This window comes from Camelus bactrianus, chromosome 9 (assembly GCF_048773025.1).
Source record: "Camelus bactrianus isolate YW-2024 breed Bactrian camel chromosome 9, ASM4877302v1, whole genome shotgun sequence".
Taxonomy (NCBI): domain Eukaryota; kingdom Metazoa; phylum Chordata; class Mammalia; order Artiodactyla; family Camelidae; genus Camelus; species Camelus bactrianus.
The window spans coordinates 44080111-44101211 of record NC_133547.1 but is presented as its reverse complement, the minus strand read 5'-3'; the positions used below and the strand labels follow the sequence as shown (position 1 = coordinate 44101211).

The window sequence follows — 21101 nt, the reverse complement described above, 5'->3', positions numbered from 1 at the left end:
TGAATCTTGATTTCATTAAAAACATGTGAATTTTCCTTTGGTTAAAATGTAACCTTATTCCATAATTATTATTGACTTATACACTCTATAATTATAGTTTTGCATCCCCCTGCACCCCTGTTAAGACGATTGCTGCATAGTATAGTGATACAGATGATGAACTGTGGTGAGCGTGCTTGTATATCTTACAAATGGGGAAAACGCAGTACCAACCTTATAAGGTGGCTGTGAGGGTTAAGTGGAGAATTGTCCCTATAAAATGCTTAGCACAGTAAGTACTCTGTAACAGTCTAACTGTTGTTACTAACATTGTGACTTACACATTTTTCTCTTTTAAAAAAAAAACTTTATTGAGGTCTTGGTTTTCTTTATGGCCTTGGAAGTTTTCAAAAAAGGAAAGCATCTATAGAACTTTGTAAAATTTTGTACCTCAGAACACTACATAGTTTCTAGCTAAACCATAGGGTTATCCCCCCTCCCTCTAGTAAATAAATTTAAAAAGTATAGACTTAATTAAGGAAGAGACGTCAATAGAGATTTGTTAGTTTTTCAAAACCAGGGAAATTGATTGAATATTTGTTGGACCTGATAATTGACCTACTAGAATTGAATGAGCTACAACCCAAGGGCATGCAAATGAGGTGTAAATGAAGCCATTTTCTTTATTTCCCAGACACCTATGTGGTTCAGGATCTAGAGGTGATAAGTATGACAAAAGTAGGGCTTATTCTCTAAGTAAGATCAGAGACTCTTGGAGAAATTAGGCCCAGATGGAGGGTGAGTATAAGGTACTTTACTGAAATTAGGGAGATTAAACGTAAATCTACACTCTAAACTGTGGGACCTTCACTTCTCCCAGCTTGCTTCCAGATTGCCTGTAATGACACTTTTCTGTTTCACTGTTCTTCACTACCCTGTTTCCTGGAATTAGAGGCCTTTTCATGCTCTAGAGAAAGTGAATAATTAGAAGAGTCCTCTTAATGTTGCCATTTGAGGTTCATTTCGATTTAAAAAGATTGCCTTACAGTGAAGCCCATCAGTTCATAAGTTCTGCTCGCTCTCACATGATTCTAAGCAGTTTTAAAGTACATTGAAATATGAATGAATGGAAGTATCATCTGACATTCTGAGGAGAGCCACTGTCATATGCCATATGCCATATGCCATACATTGTGGGATAGTTGAGAATACTCAACTTATACCTCTCTTGTCTAGTTTCAAATATAGAAACTAGAAAAGCTATTTCCTTTCTCAGCATTCCTGGCATTATGGTAGCTTTGATCCACAGTTTATGCCCCAAAAATATAAGTTAGAATTCTGCTTAGTAGGTGATTTTCAGAAAGTTTTTACGTTCATGATAAACAGGACAAATGTTGCTCAGGTCAGCCTTTTTCTTCCTTTTTTCCTTCATTGAATTTGTATTTGATGCCTAGAACTCTGACACCATTATCTGCTCATGAGGGTAAAGCTGAGATCATCTCAGGTACTCTTAATTTGATGTTGTTGAACTAACACCATCAACTGCCTACAGAGCCACTGTTAGTCACTACAGCTGTGCATGTTTCTGATTGACACAGCCACCCATATGAAAGGGCATGAAAGGACATAAGATTATATAGGAACAAAAGGAAATATAAAGTCAAAATTATGATGTTCTAAAAAATATGACAAGCTATTGGTCACAAATTAAAGACAGAATCTACAAAAGTATTCCATTGTATGTGTGTTCCAGATCTTTATCTAATCCTCTGTGGATGTCCACATTTAGGTTGTTTCCATGTCTTGGCTATTGTAAATAGTGCTGCTGTGAACATTGGGGTGCACGTCTTTTCAAATTCTGTTCTCTTCTGGATTTATGCCCAGAAGTGGGATTGCTGGATCATATGATAAGTCAAATTTTTTTTTTTTTTTTGAGGAATCTACGTACTGTTCTCTACAACAGTAGAGACTGCAACAATTTACATTCCCACCAACAGTGTAGGAAGGTTTCTTTTTCTCCGCATCCTCTCCAGCATTTATCATTTGTGGACTTTTTAATGATGGCCATTCTGACTGGTGTGAAGTGATATATCTCATTGTAGTTTTGATTTGCATTTCTCTAACAATTAGTGATATTGAGCATCTTTTCATGTGCTTGTTGGCTATCTGAATGTCTTCTTTGGAGAGATGTCGATTTAGGTCTTCTGCCCATTTTTTGATTGCGTTGCTTGTTTTTTTTGTTATTAAGCTATATGAGCTGTTTATATATTTTGGAAATTAGTCCCTTGTCAGGTGCATCATTTGCAAATATTTTCTCCTATTCTGTAGGTTGTCTTTTTGTTTTGTTGATGGTATCCTTAGCTATGCAAAAGCTTTTAAGTTTTATTATATCCCATTTGTTTATTTTTGCTTTTATGTCCATTACTCTAGGAGCTAATTTGCAAAAAAGATTGCTGTAATTTATGTCCAAGAGTGTTCTGCCTATGTTTTCCTCTAAGAGTTTTATAGTATCTGGCCATTTTGACAGTTTTTTGTTTTTGTTTTTTCAGTGGAGGTACTAGGGATTGAACCCAGGACCTTGTGCATGCCAGGCATGCACTCTACCCCTGGGCTATACCCTCCCCCCAATTTTGAATTTATTTTTGTATGTGGTGTTAGAGAATGTTCTAATTTCAGTCTTTCACAGTTAGCTGTCCAGTTTTCCCAGCACCATTTATTGAATAGACTGCCTTTTTCTTCATTGCATATTCTTGCCTCCTTTGCCACAGATTAATTGATACATAAGTGCCTGGGTTTATTTCTGGACTTTCTATCCTGTTGCATAGATCTATGTGTCTGTTTTTGTGCCAGTACCATACTGTTTTGATTACTGTAACTTTGTAGTATAATCTGAAGTCAGGGAGCATGATTCCCCCCAGCTCTGTTCTTTTTCAAGACTGTTTTCGCTATTCAGGATCTTTTGTGTTTCCATACAAATTTTAACAATTTTTTTATTCCAGCTCTGTGAAAAATGTCGTTGGTAATTTGATAGGGGTTGCATTGAATCTGTATATTGCCTTGGGTAGTATGGCCATTTTAGCAACATTGATTCTTTCAATCTAAGAGCACAGTATACCTTTCTATCCAATTCGGAAAATTTTGGATTCCCTTTATTTCTTTATCTTCTCTGATTGCTATGGCTGGGACTTCCAAAACTATATTGAATAAAAGTGGCAAGAGTGGGCATCCTTGTCTTATTCCTGATCTTAGAGGAAATACTTTCAGCTTCTCCCCAGTAAGTATGATGTTAGTTGTGGGTTTGTCATATATGGCCTTTGTTAGTTTGAGGTATGTTCTGTCTATGCCCACTTTCTGCAAAGTTTTTTTTTTTATCATAAATGGATGTTGAATTTTATCGAAAATTTTTCTGAATCTGTTGAGATTCAGATCAGGTTTTTATTCTTCAGTTTGTTAATGTGGTGTTGACATTGATTGATTTGTGGATATTGATGTGCATCCCTGGGATAAATCCCACTTCATCATAATGTATGATCTTTTTAATGCATTGTTGGAGTTGACTTATTAGTATTTTGTTGAGGAGTTTTGCATCTATATTTATAAGTGATACTGGCCTGTTTTTTTTTTTTGTTTGTTTTTTTTGTGGTATGTTTGATTTTGGTATCAGGGTGATAGTGGCCTCATAGTATGAGTTTGGAAGTGTTCCTGTCTGTGCAATTTTTGGAATGGTTTCAGAAGGATAGATGTTAACTCTTCTCTAAGTGTTTGGTAGAATGCACCTGTGAAGCCATCTGGTCCTGGACTACTTTTTGTTGGGAATTTTTTAATTACTGATTCAATTTCAGTACTGGTAATTGGCCTATTCATATTTTCTATTTCTTCCTGATTCAGTCTTGGCAAATTGTACCTTTCTAAGAAATTGTCCATTTTTTTCTAGGTTGTCCTTTTTGTTGGTGTATAGTTGCTCATAGTAGCCTCTTATGATCCCTTGTATTTCTTGTGGTGTCAGTTGTAGCTTCTCCCTTTTCATTTCTGATTTTATTATTTTGGGACCCTCTCCCTTTTTTTCTTGATGGATGTTACTAAAGGTTTATCAATTTTGTTTATCTTTTCAAAGAACCAGCCTTTAGTTTCATTGATCTTTAATATTGTTTTGGGGGGCCCCAATTTCATTTATTTCTCCTCTAATCTTTATGATTTATTTTCCTGTACTAACTTTGGGTTTTCTTTGTTCTACTTTCTAGCTGCTTTATGTGTAAGGGTAGGTTGTTTACTTGAGATTTTTCTTGTTTCCTGAGGTAGGCTTTTATCTCTATAAACTTCTGTCTTTGAACTGCTTTTGCTGTGTCCCAGAGGTTTTGAATTGTAGTGTTTTCATTTTCATTTGTCTCAGAGTATTCTTTTGATTTCCTCTTTGATTTCTTCAGTGATCAATTGGTTGTTTAGTAGCATATTGTTCAGCCTCCACATGTTTGCAGTTTTTGTTTTTTTTCTTGTAGTTGATTTCTAACCTCATAGCATTTGAGTAGAAAAGATGCTTGATATGATTTCAGTTTTCTTAAATTTATTCAGGCTTGCTTTGTGGGCCAACATGTAATCGATTCTGAAGAATATTCCATGTGCACTTGAGAACAATGTTTATTCTGTTGGTTTCTATAGATATCAGTTAAGTCCATCTGGTCTAATGTGTCATTTAGTGCCTGTATTTCTTTATTGATTTTCTTTCTGGATGATCTGTCCATTGATATAAGTGGGATGTTAAGGTCCCCCACTCACTATTATTGTGTTGTTGTTTATTTCTCCTTTTATGTCTCTTAACAATAGCCTTTAATATTGAGATGCTCCTGTGTTGGGTGCATATATATTTACAACTGTTACATTTTATTCTTGGATTGATCCCTTGAGCATTAGGTAGTGTCCTTCTTTGCCTCTTGTAATAGTCTTTATTTTAACATCCATTTTGTCTGATATAAGTCTTGTTACTCCAGTTTTCTTTTGGTTTCTGTTTGCATGGAATATTTTTTCTCATCCCCTCACTTTCAGCCTACATGTGTCTCTCGCTCTTGAGTGGGTCTCTTGTAGACAGCATATATACAGGTCTTGATTTCATATCCATTCAGCCAGTCTCTGTCTTTTGGTTGGAGCTTTAATCCATTTACATTTAAGGTAATTATCGGTGCATATGTTCTTATTGCCATTTTGTTAGTTGTTTTGGGTTTGTTTTGTAGGTCTTTTTTTTTCTCTTTCTCTCTCTCTGTTTTTTTTTCTCTCTTTTCTTGTGGTTTGATGACTAAAGTTCCTTTAACATTTGTTGTGAAGCTGGTTTGGTGGTGCTGAATTATTTTAGCTTTTGTTTATCTGTGAAGCTTTTGATTGCGCCATCTTGCTGGATAGAGTATTCTTGGTTGTAAGTTTTTCCCTTTAATCACTTAAAACATATTGTGCCACTCCCTTCTGGCCTGTAGAGTTTCTGCTGAAGAATCAGCTGATAAGCTTATCAGAGTTCCTTTGAATGTTATTTGTTGCTTTTCTCTTGCTGACTTTAATATTTTCTCCCTATCTTTATTTTTATCAGTTTGATTACTGTGTACCTTGGTGTGTTCTTCTTGGGTTCATCCTCTGTGGAACTCTCTGCGCTTGTAAGTTTTTATTTTAAATAGGGTGATTTCAAAAGGCTTCAAGGGGGAGGTGAGATTTGAGTAGACACTGAAGGAAGAATGGGAGCCAGCCTTGCTTAAATTTGGCAAGGAAGAGCATGTTTCAGGTAGAGAGGAAGCAAGTGCAGAGGGCCAGAGATAGCTTACTTGACATCTTTGAGGAACTGTATGGTCTGAGTGCAGTGAACAAGAGAAAGATTTCTATCAGATGAAGTCAGAGGGGCAGAAAGGGCCAAATTATTTAGTGCTTTCTAGGTTGTTGTAAGAATGTTGCCTTTTACTCTGAGTTAAATGCTCAAGCTTTTGTGCAGTGGAATGGTTTGACTGATTATTGTCTTAAAAGGATCACACTACCTGTAGTGAGGAACGATTAAAGGAAGAGAAAGAACAGAATCAGATTCATTAGGAGGCTGGTTTTCAGTAATTAAGTCAAGAAATAATGGTGGTTTAGACTAGAGTACTAACATTGGAGTTAGCAAAGTGTAATCAAATTCTATATATTTTTTGAATTTGGATTTGATGCCTGAAATGGGTGTGTGGATTTGCTGCTCTATGGGTTGTATGAGATAGATATCAATAACACCAAGACTTTGGGCTTTCAACTTAAAAGAGGTTGGGAAGACTGTGAGAAGACATGGTTTGGTAGGTGCATTTAGGGAGTTGGTAGTTAAGTTTTGACCATATTAAATCTGAGATTTTGTGATAATATAAACACTATTTTATGATAAAATTAGATTGAGCACGATAGAAGTAGGGTGGATGGTGTTATTAAGTGTTGAATTTTAACTCTAAGAAGACCTATTATTTTGGAAGGCATCTTATAGACCTTCTGCCCCCATCATCACAGGTGGAGAGTTTACTCACATTCAGTGTATCTTCTCAGAACTTCTCAGTTGCCTTAACTCTATCAGCATGAGGAAGGATGTAACATATACATTTAGAGTGAGTTTGCTTCTCCTAAAATGAAAATCATGGCTAAACCTTCACATTCTAAGACCACATGATTCTGACTCTTCTATCCTCATCTGGAGTGAAGATAATTGGTTGACTTGCTGGAACTAGAATCTCTTCTCCATTAACAGATTAAAAGAGAAAGCCCCAGGCCCAACCCCTCTTTACCACCAATATTTGCACCCTCTGCGATATTACATGCTTTAAATCTGCTAGGACTAATGTTATTATATTCTTTATTCCTATTTGTCACTCAAGAAAAGCCCCACACTCCCAGGTTTCCCCTCATCTACCATACTTTAATTCCCCTAGGCTTTCCATGTGATAGTTCTGTATCTCTGCCACTTTATTCTATGAGATTCATGGTTTGTCATCAGCAAGATCTATATCCTCAGCCTCTTTGATCCCTTTCTGTACTTCCTTTGCTATAATGGAAACAGGACCCTAGGACACTGCTTTCCCTTAATGGATGGTGGTTTTTTTCTTTGATATCTCGTGTATGACTGGGCCTTGAGGTGTGAGGTAGGTCTTCTCTTTGCTTATTTTTTAGACTATTCTTCCTCTTTGAAAATCTCCAGATTTTAATCTCATGTCATCATTCATATCCCTCATTGGTACTGTCACATAAAAACTCTTGGGTCATTCCTCTTTTATCTCTTACAGATTTAAGTTCCTAAACTCAGTGGTAAGCTACTATTGTCTTAATTCCTGGTAATTTTAATGTACATAATTTTGATCTTTCTGACACTCTGGTCTTTGTGTTTTTGAACTCCTTTCTAAGGTTTATGTCCTCTACATTGCTATTCACACCCATGCTCATATACTAGACTTTTGGCATTTCCAGTAATTTTGTTCAATTTCAAGCATTCCTCTTCGTGAGCACATCTCCCATCATTCTGGCTTATTCTGCTTAGTACCAGACTTCAACAGTTACTCAACATACAGTGACTTATTTTGATATTGTACTACCCTTTCACTTTACCTCATTTCTTTATGTTCTCACTTAACCTGTTTTCAGTTTAATTTCGTGGCTAATCATTTTCACTCCCTTGCATTTAGCCTTGAGTCTCATATTCCACTTGGTTAAACTCCCTTGGCAAAACCACCATCCTGATTAAATGCTACTTCCCTTCTATCATGCTTTGCTTATGGCAGCTGAACATCACAGGAGAAAAAAACAGATGATAAGATTGATTGGTCTCATTCTTAATTCACAATCACTTAACCTCAGGTGGATCCTAATGTTGCCTGTCAATCATACTGTACATTCATATCTTTTCTGTCTTAAATGTCCAACATTTCATCCTCTATCCTCACTCCCAGGTATTTGTATTGCTTCCTACTTCACTGAAAAAAATGAAGCAATCAAAAGAGCACTTCTACAGTCCCTCTACCATGTCTACTTATCTACCAAGTACTTGCACCAATGTTTCCATATTTCTATTATCTTAATTGAACTCTATAGCCAGTTGCTCCAATGAATATACATTTTATTTAGTCAGGGATATTGCTTTAGCAGTTTGGCCTACTCTGCCGATTTCAGTTTTTTCAATCTCTAGCAGTTATTCCCATCAGTTTTCAATATTTGTTTTTTTCTTTCAACTTTAAAAATGAAAGAAAACGCAGAACTTTCTGTTTAACCCACTTTGCCTGCCAGCAACTGTCCCTGTTCCTTCTGTGCAGCAAGAATTTTTGAAAGGATTGCTTATAATCATAGCTTCCATTTTCTCCTGTCCCATTCTCTCTTAAATATGTTACACATTTGACTGTCAGCATTCTACCAACATTGTTCTTTCTAAGGTCACCCAGTAACCACTGCATTACTAAACTTAGACATCACTTTTCGGTCATCATCTTAATACCTTGTATATCAGCAACATTTGACGTGGTTGATCACTCCCTTAATACATTTTATTTACTTGGCTACCAGGAGACCACATTCTTTTAGTTTTCCTTTTACCACACTGATTATTTTTTCTCTGTCTCATTTGCTCTTTTTCTGGATTCCTAATATAGGATGTGCCAGGCCTTTTACTCTGATCTGCAACTACAGTCTTATGGGTTTAAATACCATCCATATGCCAGTGATGTCCAAATTTCTATTTCTACCTCAGCACTCTCCTGAGCTTTCATTCAGATTTGTCTATTCTACTTGATTGTCTGCTTTCTCAACTATAATGCAGGAAGCTCTTTAACAACACAGGTTTGAACTGCATGGGTCCATTGATATGTTGATTTTTTTCAATAAATATGTAATTGTAGTATACACGATCTGAGTTGAATCCACAGATGGGGAATCGTGTATGCAGTAGGCCAACTGTAAAGTTGTACTAGGATTTTTAACTGCAGAGTCATTTGACATCCCTAACTTCTGTTTGTTCAACGGTCAACTGTATATCCAAAGTTGAACTGATAACTTCTTTAAACCTTTTTTACTGCTAGCCTTGCCCCATCTCAGTTTGTGGCACTTGCATTTCCATTGCATGGGCCAGAAATCTTGGCATCATCCTCAACCTCACTGTTTTCTCATACCCAAACCCAAACTTATCAGAACATCTTTTTGGCTCCACCTTCAAAATATATCCCCAAATCCCACAAATTCTACTACCTCATGGTCTCAGCCACCATCAGTTCTTGTGTGGATTACTACAGTAGTCCCCTAAATCGTCCCCATGCTTCTGCTATTGCCCTTCAGTTTATTCTTAACAAAACGACTTGAGTGACTCTCAACTCAGACTGTGTCACTCCCCTGCTCAAAACCTGCAGTGGTTCTCCTGTTCAATCAGACTAAAAGTCAGATTCCTTACAGAGCCCTATACACATGCATTTCACATATTACTATTCTTCTCACTCTGCTACAGCTACACCAGCTTTCTTGCTGTTTCTAAAACGTGCTAGGGGTGCTGCTGCCTTCCTGTTTTCTCTAACTAGACCTTTCTTGCTCCACTTGTTTGCATAGCTAACTTTCATATATCCATCAAGTCTCTGTTTAAATGTACCTTTGCCAGTGAGACCAACTCTGATCACTGTATTTAAAATTGGAGGTTTCCCCTTTACTCCTAATCCTCCATTTCCTGCTGTTTTTCTTTTTTATGTGGCGCTTATCACCTTCTAAACATATTCTGTAATTTACAGCTTTTTTTTTTGTAATTCTCATTAGATATTAGTTTCATAAGGGTAGGTGTCTTTGTTTTATTCACTGAGTCCCAAGAGCCTAGAACAGTACTTGACACAAATTTAGTCATTTCCTCTATTGAACAAATATTTGTTAATTTAGATACTGGAAAAAAAGCTAGTAGAGCTCCTTGAATATAAGAATTATCAATTATATGTGTATATTTTCATTGCATAAATAGTTGAGGGCCCCTTCTCTTAATTGGAGGCTCTTCCTCTTTTAATTGGAATATTTAATCCTGTTACATTTAATGTATTTAGTGATACTGATAGGTTTAAGTTTACCATTTACTCTTTGTTTTTATTTTTTCTCTTATGTCTTGTTCTGTTGTTTATATCCTGCCATCTTTTAAGTTAAAACTGTTTTTTGGTATTTTATTTTATATCCACTTTTGGCTTTTTTGGTATACCTCTGTTATTTTCAATTATTGCTCTAGGGCTAATGATGCACAGCTTTAACTTAAGCCTACTTAAAGTATTGTACAATTTTGCACTTCACAAATATAGTAAGCTTACAAAAGAATAATTCGGTTTATCAAGTCTTCATCCTTTGCACTAATGCCATATCATTTATTCATAAATGCATTGTAAATCTTACCTTATAATTTTTTTTTAGTGTTTAGTCTTGTAGGGAAATTTGGAGAAGAGAAAGTAAAAGCTCAGTCTTACATATTTACCCATTTATTACCATTACTGTTTTTCTTCATCTCTCTACATCTCTACTGTTCCTTTGTCCTGAAGAATATTCTTTCAGCATTTCTTGTTTTGCAGGTCTGCTGGCAGTGAATACTCTCAGCTTCTGTTCATTGGAGGGATGTTTGCACTATTTATAGAATTCTGGATTGACAGTTTCTTCTTTGAACATTTAAAAGCTGTCATTACTTTGTATTCTGGCTGCCTTTGTTTTTAATTACATCATTCATACTGTTTTTGCCTGAATGTTGTCTGGCAGTTTTCTGGCTGCTTTCAGGATTTTCTCTGATTCTTTGGTCTTCGCCATTTGACCATGATGTTTTAAGGTATCTATTTCATTCTGTTTATCCCGTGTGTAGTTCACTGAACTTCTTGTATCTGTATGTTTACGGTTTTCATCAAATTTGGAAAGTTGGCCATTTAAAAAAAATTTCTCTCCGCATTCTGTCTTCTGGGACTCCAGTTACACATGTGTTAGACATTTGATTTGTCACACAGGTCCCTAAGGCTTTGTTCATTTTCCTTCAGTCTCTTCTCTCACTTCTTCAGACTTCCTAACTTTTCATGTGTTCATTTTCACTCAACTTTTCTTCAGCCATCTCCCATTTGCTATCAGACCCATTCAGTGAATTATTTCATTTCAGTTATTGTACTTTCCTAGAGTTTCCTTTTTCTAAAAAATAGTTTCCATTTCTCTGTTGAGATTTCCTATCAGTTCACTCATTAAGAACCTGTTTTCATTTAAATTTTTAATGCATATGTAGTATTCCATTTGAAGTCTTTGCTAAATACAGCACTTGGACCATCTAAGTGCCATTTCCTATTCAGTATTATTGTCTTTACTTTGAGTCATACTTTACTGTTTCTTTGAATACCTAGTGATTTTTAATTGAGATTTGGACATTGTGGATGATATAGAAACTCTATTCTTTTATCTTCCTCTGCAGACTGTTGATTGTTGTTCTAGTAGACACTTAAATTACTGTCTGATCACACTGATTGTGTGTAAGCTTGGTTTTACCCTTTGTTAGGAAGGATCTGTGGCAAGCCAAGGTATTTCCCAAGCCTCTCTCAACTTCTAAACTCTATTTCTTGTAAGATCTTACCAAGGCTTGATTTTAGGCTTTGTTAGGACGCATAGGCCTAGGGAGTAAATTATTCCAAGTATAGTCCTTTTGTGTAAGGTGTGGCCTTTCTGCTTTTCTCAGGTGCCTGGGGAGGTGAACAAAATCTCTTCCCCCACTGGCTCAGCTGGAATTCTGCCTTCCAAAACTGCTTGACCTCTAGTTTCTCTGTTACAACGTGGAATTCATAGCAGCTGCTCTCTGTTAAGCCTTGCATGAGCTCATCCTCTGTATGTAAAGCCCAGACATTGGCTAAGGACTTGAGGAATTCACTTATTCTTCGCCCTTCACCGCCACTCCCCAGCCTCACCCTGCACAGTTTCTTCCATTCCAGTGCCTTGCTCCATGGATTCCGACAGCTTAAGTAGTCTCTAACCCTGATTTCTGCTTCCTCAGTTCAGAGATACTTCTGTGCTCTGCTTGATCTCCAGCCTCCTTGCTGCCATCATGTAATTGTCTACAGACAGATAGATGCTCTAAAGAATTACATGATTTCTCTGCCTATAGTCCAATGATTGAATACAGTTGTGTCATGTATTTCTGTCTTATTTTATAGTTCTTGGTGGCAGAGCTAGTCTGGTACCAGTTACTCTGTCATGGTTGAGTGAAAGTCACCTTTGTTCCACCTTAAAATTTTTTTATCCCTGATTTCAGGTTCCTATAGAGAAGGGTGTTTGTGGATTTTTTTTTTTTTTTTGATGATCGGTATAGTTTATGAGAGAGTAGTTGCTTAAAATCTAATATCAGATATTTTTGTTAAAGAGTAAGATAGTATAGTGGTGGTCATTTGAGTGGAACTATATAAGTGAAATTTCTCTTAAAATATTTTCCTAAAGAAATAGCTTTTCTAGGAATTAGGCTTTTTTAAATTTAAAAAAAACAGAAGGATATGTAAGATTTAGAGCTGATATTCTCAATCCTATATGTATGTTAGAACTACCTAGAGAGCTTTAAAAAAGAATACTGATGCCTAAGTCCTACTCTAGACTGTTAAATAGGAATCTTAAATTGCACCCTGGGTATCAAACATTTTTTACAGTATATTAAGAATACTGATAAATCACCTCAGGTGGTTTTTGTTATTCAGTGAAGATTGAGAACAACTACTTTAGAAGAACTTTTGCCAAACTCGATTTTTAGTTTTTCTGTAAGTTCTTCTAAAGCCTTTCAGATGTGATCCAAATAGCTGGTAGAAATGACATATAAATTCCTATCTACCATCAGTCTTCTTAGGAATGGCTGTGGCAACAAATCAGGATTTCCTATCCAAACATACTGTTTTCATGAGGTACATTTATTGTTAGAGAATAAGAAGCTTGTTTATTGAACTTAACTCAGGAGAACCATAAAAGAACCTGAATTGCCAAAGCAGTCTTTTGTAGGTCTTTTTTTTTTTTCCTTTCTTCTTTTTGTTCTCTTATGGTTTGATGACTAAAGAAGTTCCTTTAATGTATATTGTAAAGCTCGTTTGGGTGTGCTGAACTCTTTTAGCTTTTGTTTATCTGTGAAGCTTTTGATTTCTCCATCAAATCTGAACGAGAGCCTTGCTGGATAGAGTATTCTTGGTTGTAAATTTTTCCCTTTCATCACTTTAAATATATTGTGCCATTCCCTTTTGACTTGTAGAGTTGCTGCTGAAAAATCAGCTGATAACCTTATGGGAATTCCCTTTCATGTTATCTGTTGCTTTTCTCTTGGTGATTTAAATATTTTCTCCTTATCCTTAATTTTTTTTTCAATTTGATTACTATGTACCTTGGTGTATTCCTCTTTGGGTTGATCCTGTGTGAAAATCTCTGCACTTCCTGGGCTTGGGTGACTCTCCTTTGCCAAGTTGGGCAAGTTTTCAGTTATTATCTCTCCAAAAATTTTCTCAGGATCTTTATCTCTCTCTCCTCTTTCTGAGACCCCTATTATGGGAGTATTAGTGTGCTTCATGTTGTCCCAGAGTTCTCTTAAAAAAAACAATTTTAAGGATTAAATAAAGTGTCCTTAAAAATCTGGACTTTTGTTTTTTGTTTTACCTAACTACTTGATAAATGGAACTACTAGGTATTTCTTTCTAGTTCTCTGAAAAAAATTGCTGAGACGCTAAAAGTCGTCATGATCTGAGAAAGTTTCAGAACCTCTTGGCTATAGTTAATCCATTCTTTTATTGATAGTAATTTGGATTGTTTCTAGTTTTGACTGGTATACAAAATAAGAACATTCTTTCATGTCTCCTGGGATACATGTGCATGTGGTTCATGTGTTTCTCTAGGATCTGTATTTTGGATAGGAATTTTGTGGTTATATTTATTTTTTAATATAGATTTAGATTCTTTGTGGTTCAGGTTTTCTATTTCTTCTTATATCGGTTCTGTAAAATTATATTTTTTCTATAAATTTGTCCATTTTTTTCTAAATTTCTATAAATTTGTCCAAATTTTATCTTAAATTTTAAATATCTTGATAAAAGGTTTTATTACTATCCTTTTAATGCCTCCAGATCTGTAGTGATAGTGACCCCTTTTTTAACCCCTGAGATTATTTATGCCTTATCTGTTTTTCTTGATCAGTCTTTTCATTGGTTTGTCAATATTATTAGTCTTTTCAAAGAACCAACTTTTGGCTTGTTGATCTCTAGTAAGTTGTATTTTCTTCCTCATTATTTTCAATTTTCATCCTGATTCATTTGTTCTACTTCCTTTGGGTTTATTTTACTTTTCTTTTTTCTGCCTTCTTGAGATGAATGCTTGGCTTATTAAATTTCATCTTTTTTTCCCCTAATAAATGTTAATTTCCTATTAAGTACTGCCATAGCCCTATCTCACATTTTGATATGTGATATTTTAACAGTTCAAATCAAAATATTTTCTAATTTCTACTATAATGTTTTCCTTGAACAATGATTAGGTTATAGATTAGCTTTTTGTTTTTTGTTTAACTTCCAAACACGTGGAAAACTTACCTGTTTTTGGAGGAGGGATGGGTTTTAATTTATTTGCATTGTGGTTAGACTATGTGGCTTGCATGATTTCAGTCCTTTGAAATTTGTTAACACTCTATGGCCTAGTGTATTCATTGGTAAACTATGACCTGTAGGCCAAGTCCAACCATGCTACCATGGTCTCTCTCTTCACTATGAAGGGAGAAGAACAATTGAATAGTTGTGATGGAGTCATTAGGACCTATAAACTTAAAAATATGTACTGTGTCTGGACCTTTACACAAAACGTTTGCTGACCTTTGGCCTAGTATAAAATTAATTTCTTTAAAGGTTCTGTGTGAATTTGAAAAAAATGTATATTGCACTTTAGGCTATAGTGTTCCACACTCAAGTATAGTAGTCTTCAGGTATGTTGTGTTCTGTCTGTATCCTCAGGTCTTCTGTTTGTTCTTTTACTAAGAGAGATGTGTTAAAATCTCCAGTTATGATTTTGAATTTCTTAAATTCTTCTTGTTTTATCACTGTTTGCTTTCTATATATTCAAGCTATGTTGTCAGTAACATACATACTTAAAATGATCTCACTGGTGACTTGAACCGTTTGAGTCAACCTCTATCTCTTGTCATGTTAGCCTTGAATTTTGTTTTGGTTGCCAGCTTTCTTTTGGCTAGTACTGCATGGTATACCTTTTTCATTTCATTTTTTCTTTCTACTTTGCTGTTTTCCTTATGATCTCTTTGTTGCTTATGAACAAATATGGTGGGATTATTTCAAAATTCAGTCTAAGAATCTTTATCCTTTAGTGGAGCCCTTAGTTGACTTAATGTTCAACAGTTGACTTGAATAACAGGTTTGAAGTGCATGGGTTCACTTACGTGTGGATATTTTCAGTAGTGAATACTACAGTACTACGTGGTCTGTGGTTAGTTGAATCCCTGGATGCAGAGGGACCATGAATTCAGAGGGTTAGCAGTGAGTTATATGCAGATTAACTCTTGCATTATTCAAGGTTCCAGTTGCTTACTTTCATTTAAATCTACCATCTCATTTCATCATTTCTTATTTTCCTTCCCATTTTAGTTTACATTCCCCCTTTTTATTCTTTTGGATTGGCTAATATTTTTCATAATTCCATTTCTTACATTTTACTAGTTTCAAAGTTATTTGTACTGTTTTTTCTCTTAGTTGTTACTCTAGAAACTACAATATGTACACTTATCAAAGTATAAGCTTAATATGATCACCCACTGCCTAATAATTTTAGACCACTTTAAAACTTCATTCCCTACTAGAAAACTTCTAGAGCTCATCGATGTATTAGGCAAAGTTGCAGGATACAGAAATCTGTTGCATTTCTATACACTAACAATGAACTACCACATAGAGAAATTAAGGAAATAATTGCTTTTACAGTCACATCAAAAAGAATAAAATACTACAAATAAGCCTGCTAAGGAGGTAAAAGACCTGTACTTGGAAGGGTATATCATGTTCATGTATTGGAAGAATTAATATTGTTAAAATGACCATCCTACTCAGGGTACTCTAGACATTCTGAGCAACCCCTAGCAAAATATCAAAGGCATTTTTCACAGAATTCAAATAATTTAAAAAATTGTAGGAAACACAAAAGACCCCAAATAGCCAAAAGAATCTTGAAAAAGAACAGAGCTGGAGGCATCACATTTCTTAACTGCAGACTCTACTACAAAGCTACAATAATCAAAATAGTGTGGTACTGTCACAAAAACAGACACAGATCAGTAGAACAGAATGGCAAGCCCAGAAATAAGCCCACAGAGTTATGGTCAATTAATCTGTGACAAAGGAGGCAAGAATATGCAACAGAGAAAAAGGCAGTCTATTCAATAAATGGTGCTGGGAAAACTGGACAGCTACATGTAAAAGAATGGAATTAGAACATTCTCTAACACCATAATACAAAAATAAACTCAAAGTGAGTTACAGACCTAACTTTAAGACTGGACACCATAAAACTCCTAGAACAAAACATAGGCAGGACACTCTTTGACATAAATTGTAGCAGTATTTCTTTGAACCTGCTCCTGAGGCAAAGGAAACAAAGCAAAAATATACAAATGGGACCTAATTAAACTTAAAAGCTTTTGCACACAGCAAAGGAAACCATCAATAAAAAGGGAACCTACTGACTGGGAGAAAATATTTAAAAATGTTAGGACTGATTAGAGGTTAATGTCCAAAATATATAAACAGCTCATACAACTCAGCATCAGAAAAACAAGCAATCTGATTTAGAAATGGGCAGAGGACCTGAATAGACATTTTTCTAAAGAGGACATACAGATGGCCAGCAGGCACATAAAAAGATGCTCATTGTTGTTAATCATCAGAGAAATGCAAATCAAAACCACAGTGAGATACCACCTCACACCTGTCAGAATGACTATAAACAAAAAGACCCACAGATTAAACAAATGCTGGCGAGGATGTGGAGAAAAGGGGACCCTCCTCATACACTGTCAGTGGGAGTGTTAATTGGTATAGCCACTGTGGAAAACAGTATGGAGGTTCCTCAAAAAACCAACAACAGAGCTACCATATGACCCAGCAATTCCACTCCTGGGCATATATCTATAAAAACCAAAAACATTAATTTGAAAATACACGTTCATCCCAGTGTTTATAATAGCATTATTTACAATTGCCAAGATATGGAAGCAGCCCAAATGTTCATCAGCAGATGAATGGATAAAGAAGATGTGGGGTGTCTAAACATATACACACACACGCACGCACACACACATAGAGGAATACTAATCAGCCATAAAAAATGAAATTTTGCTATTTGCAACAACATGGATAGACTTGGAGGGTATTATGCTAAGTGAAATAGGTCAAACAGAAAGACAAGTACTGTATGATATCACTTATATGTGGAATCTAAAGAATACAACAAACTAGTGAATTAAAAGAAACAGACTCACAGGTATAGAGAACAAACTACATTATTAGTCAGGAGAGGGAAGGGAGGAGGGGCATTTTGGACTCAGAGGATTAAGTACAAACTGCTATATATAAAATAAATAAGCTTCAAGGAGATAATGTTCAGCACAGGGCATATAGCCAATATTTGATAATAACTATAAATGGAATATGATCTTTGAAAATTGTGAATCACTATGTTGTACACCTGAAACATATAATACTGTGCATCAACTATACCTTAATTTAAAAATAAAACTTTATTCTTCTCTCTCCTTTGCTCCTTGTAATTATCATGTATTATATTCTTTCTGTTTTCTAACCCTTGCTGAAAATTCTATTATTGATTTTTATATAATGTTTAAGATTTTTCTCACTTCTTTACCTCACTTTCTTTTTTTTTTTTTTTTTTTCCTTCTTACTTCCCAGACCTTTTGCCTTGGTTCATCTTCCTTGCCTGAAGTTTATTATTTTTAGAATCTTTCAGTAAAAGTCCACTGGTAGTGCTCACTTTGGCAACACACATAATAAGATTGGAACTATACAAAGGAGATTAGCATGGAGCCTGTGCAAGGATGACACGCAAATTCATGAAGTGTTCTGCATTTTGTACCCTTCCCCAAGCGTCCTGACACCCTTTGCTGATTAACCACCAACTCTGCCGAAAGTTCACTTGTAGTGAATGTTGTTCTAGTTTGTCTAAAAATATCTGCATTTTGCTTTCATTTTTGAAAGATATTTTTGCTGGGCATAGTATTTTATGTAGGTTTCAGGGTTTTTTTGTAGTCAGCACATTGGTTATATCTGTACATTGCATTTTTGCCCTTAAGGGGTCAGCAAACTTTTCTACCTGTTATTCTTTTCAGGTAACTTGTCTTTGTTTTCTCATTGCCTTTTAGGATTACCTCTTTTGATTTGATTTTCTTAATCTTTGGATTATGTCTTTCAATTAATAATCTCTCCAAATAATGCACCTGTTGCGTTCTTGTCTTTCCTTCTGAAACTCTGACATCTGTATGTTAGACTCCTTTGTACCATTCTCCATGTCTCTTAACTGCTAAAGTAGCAATGGTACCTAGTTTTAAGCCCTTACTGTGCTTTAGTAAACAAAATATTATGTTTATTGCTTTATGTGGTTTTGATCAATTCTTGGAATAGTCCTGTAAGATAAAGATGATTGTTACATATTTTTCTGAAGAACTGAGACACAGTAGATTGTCCAAATCATCTATTACTGTGAAGACAGTAATATTATCTAGTCATTAAGTCTTTCTAAGATTAAGTGAGAGAATCCATGTAAGATACTTAGCAGTGCCTAAAAATTTTCTATATCTAGGTTGATAAATGCCTGGATAAAATAAGATGCTTGGGATTTTTTTCAGAGTAATCTTGAGGATAGAGTGAGTGCTACATTAACAAAATTGGCTCTACATGGATACTTTTTGCTATTGGATGGTAGTTTCAGTGAGATTAAACCTGTAGTTTAATATGTGCATGGAAATTTATGTAATTTTATGTGATTCATATTTATTAAGTTTTACGGAGTAGCTGAATTAAGAAAGAAACAGAATCAGAATTACTACATATATCAATTTTTAAAAATGTTTCCCTCATTTTCAGTTTGGATACAAACTAAGATGATATGTTTCTCTGGAAGTGCCAGAGTAAAATCTTATTGTTAAACACTCTGACAATTACTAAGGATAATACTGTAATTATTTGGCAAATAGAGTAGCATCCTTGTATAACTCAGGACCTAATCAGACTCTACATGTGCATTCAAAAGTTACAGTTTGCAGTTACTAGCTAAGTGATTCTCACATTACTTATGAGAACCATATTTTCAAAAGCTTCTTTTCTTAGAAAACTACATTAAATAATAATTTATTTTTTAATAATAAAGTATATATAAGCATGATAATTCTGTCCAAAACATAATAATCAATGGTTCATAATATTATTATTGGGTAATACGTGTTAAACTGAGTTTTATAATTCTAGCCAAAATCACAGAAGGTCTTACTTATAAGGCCTAAATCATAGAAAAGCATAATTTTTACCAAGACATTTTGAAATACTGAAATTAGCTCACTGTGACTAAGAATCCCATGTTAAGAATCACTGCTTCATATGCAAGGTTAAAATCTAAGAAATTGCTGGGGGAGGGTATAGTTCAAGTGATAGAGTGCATGCTTAGCATGCAGAAGGTCCTGGGTTCAATCCCCAGTACCTCCTCTAAAAAAATAAGTAAGTAAACCTAATCCCCCCGACCCTAAACAAACAAACAAAATCTAATTGCTGTCATGTATTTACATATTAACAAAATTATGCTTAGTTCATTTATTGGTTGTTCATCTTTCCCCCCGTTCCTGCAGTATTTCAACTGTAACTTTTAATAAGTTCAAAAAGAACATCCAGTGTTAGTTAATTTTGTTAGCTAAGAGAATCAGAAGTAGCTTGTAGCCAAAACTACTTCTATATTGTTTCTTTGTTTTCCAAGCTTCAAGTAGTATTTTTCTCCTAATACAGTTGAAATTGACTCAGGTGAACAGAGAGAATTTTGATTATCAGTGTTCAGTCAGTCCCTTGATGGTTCACTATTATTTATCTGAATCCAACTTCAAATGTACAGTGCTCTTTAGCATCTGGTACCTCACTACGCTTCTAGCTTTGTGTTCTTTTCCTTAGCCCTGAAAATGACAGAGGCTTTAGAACTGTGTGCTTTTCTGTACGTTGAGATTTTTTTCCCCCAGTGAAAGCTCTTGCCTCCCTCCTAAGTTTGTTTACCTAGAAAGCTCTTACTCACTCTTTAACATCCGGCGCAGATGTCAGCTTCTGTATGAGGGAAGGGAAGGACACATACTTTCACCTCGGTGTGTCATGGTATGTCTGCTTGCTGCATGTTCACATGAATGCAGCAAGAGGTTTCTAGAAACAGAATTCTAAAACATTTATTTTGAAGTGAGAAAAGAAATAAATTTGTACAGCGTTAAATTTTACATTTGATCCTAGCCAAAAGGCCGAGAAGAGACATACAGGGTTAAATTTTATGAATTGAAACTTTGTGTGTTATGATACTAGTTGACTTTTCTACCAAATGCCTTCTCATTTGCTGACATAAATTAAATTCTGGGTCCAAAGATCCTTCCTCACAATGTAAAGCTTAAGTCAAAAGGGTTAGCATTATAATCTCATATTCCTGTTCTATTTGTACAGATTAAACAAAGTAAAATTTTATTTTGGACATACCACAGAGATTATGGTTTAGGAAATAAAGTGTTCCTTCAATGAAGGAACAATCTTTAGATCACCTGTGTTAAGAGTAGAGCCTCTTTTAAAAGCCTTTTAAATTAAAATAACTCACATGCTTTTCTGCTATTTAATATCTATGTGTTATAATGTGCTAAACTTTAAATTTTAGACAGAGTTTCTTTTGCTTGAAAAAACATTCTTAAAAATCATAAAACAGTGCTTTTTGTTGTGTGTATTTTACTACAATAAAAAAATTTTTTTTAATTGAGGTATAGTCATTTTACAATGTGTCGATTTCTGGTGTACAGCACAATGTTTCAGTCATACATGAATAGACATATATTCATTTTCATGTTCTTTTTTATTATAGGTTACCACAGA

The 21101-nt window shown here is 35.0% G+C and overlaps 1 protein-coding gene and 1 non-coding gene across 4 annotated transcripts in view; both read left to right on the top strand.

The window, feature by feature from the left end:
* Positions 1–21101, top strand: part of TRIM33 (tripartite motif containing 33) — a 114635-nt gene that overhangs the window by 55681 nt on the left and 37853 nt on the right. The window lies entirely within an intron of this gene.
* Positions 17972–18078, top strand: LOC123612677 (U6 spliceosomal RNA). The gene has a single exon (XR_006719967.1). It is a non-coding gene; the product is annotated as a U6 spliceosomal RNA (small nuclear RNA).